The following is a 1,285-nucleotide window of genomic DNA, read 5'->3' on the forward strand; positions in this document are numbered from 1 at the left end:
GATTTTTGACTCAATAGGAGGTAGAAGGAGTAATTATGTAGAAAATATATTGAATTATTACCAATATGATAACCCATATATTCCATCTTGGAAGATTTTGACATTTTCTTCCCTTCACCTTTCTCAATACAGATGATGGCTCCAGGGGTGACCAATTTCACGGCTGTGACAGAATTTATCCTCCTGGGATTCCCTGCCCATGGTACCATGGCCTTCTTGCACCCACTGCTCTTCTCTTTGATTTACATGTACGCCCTTCTAGGGAATGGGCTCATGATCCTCATCACGACCCTGGACCAGCACCTCCACACCCCCATGTACTTCTTCCTGAGGAATCTGTCCTTCTTGGACCTCTGCCTCATCTCAGCCACAGTCCCCAAGTCCCCAAGTCCACAGTTGCCAACTCTCTGAGGCACAGCAGCTCCATCTCCTTCCCGGGCTGTGTCGTCCAGGTCTTTTTGATAGTATTTTCAGTAGGAGCAGAGCTGACCCTGCTCACGGTGATGAGCCTTGACCGCTATGCTGCCATCTGCCAACCCCTGCACTATGAGGTCATCATGAGCAGGGTCAGGTGTGTGCAGCTGACATCTGTGTCCTGGCTGGGTGGGGGTCTCATCAGTTTGATGAACACAGCTGGAACCTTCTCCTTGTCCTTCTGTGGGTCCAACATGGTCCACCATTTCTTCTGTGATGTCCCCCAACTACTGGCTATTTCTTGCTCAGGAAATTTAATGAGTGAACTTGTCCCCATTCTCATTAGTGTAGTGTTGAGTATCTGCTATTTCATTTTCATCGTCATTTCCTATGCCCACATCTTCTCTGCTGTCAGGAAGATCCCATCCACAGAAGGTAAGGCAAAAGTCTACTCCACGTGCCTGCCCCACCTGCTGGTTGTGATGTTATTTCTCTGTACTGTATTCTTTGCTTATCTGAAGCCGATTTCAGACACTCCATCCATGTCTGACCTGGTCATTTCTATGTTTTACATGATGTTGCCCCCGCCTTTAATCCCATCATATACAGTCTGAGGAATAAAGCCTTGAAGACGGCTGTGAGAAGAGTGATAAAAGGCCAATTCTCCAACAAATAAGGTATCATCAATTATTCACCCACATTTATTCAGTTTCCCACTAACTCTACGTTCATCATTCACAAAGTAAAGATGCTTCCCATTAGTATTTTTCTTTTGTCACAAATTCATATTCTCATATTGTCAATGTGCTCCTGTTTCCTAAAATAATGCAATCCTTTGCCAAACCTCTCCCTGTGTGATGTTCATAAACTG

General features: G+C 45.2%; 1 pseudogene across 1 annotated transcript; it reads left to right on the forward strand.

Moving 5' to 3' along the window:
* Positions 1-207: 207 nt before the first annotated feature.
* LOC311183322 (olfactory receptor 14A16-like) lies at positions 208-1,028 on the forward strand (annotated as a pseudogene). The gene has a single exon. The product of its transcript is annotated as an olfactory receptor 14A16-like (transcript).
* Positions 1,029-1,285: the final 257 nt, after the last annotated feature.

Source organism: Talpa europaea (genome assembly GCF_964194135.1).
Source record: "Talpa europaea genome assembly, chromosome: 13".
NCBI lineage: Eukaryota > Metazoa > Chordata > Mammalia > Eulipotyphla > Talpidae > Talpa > Talpa europaea.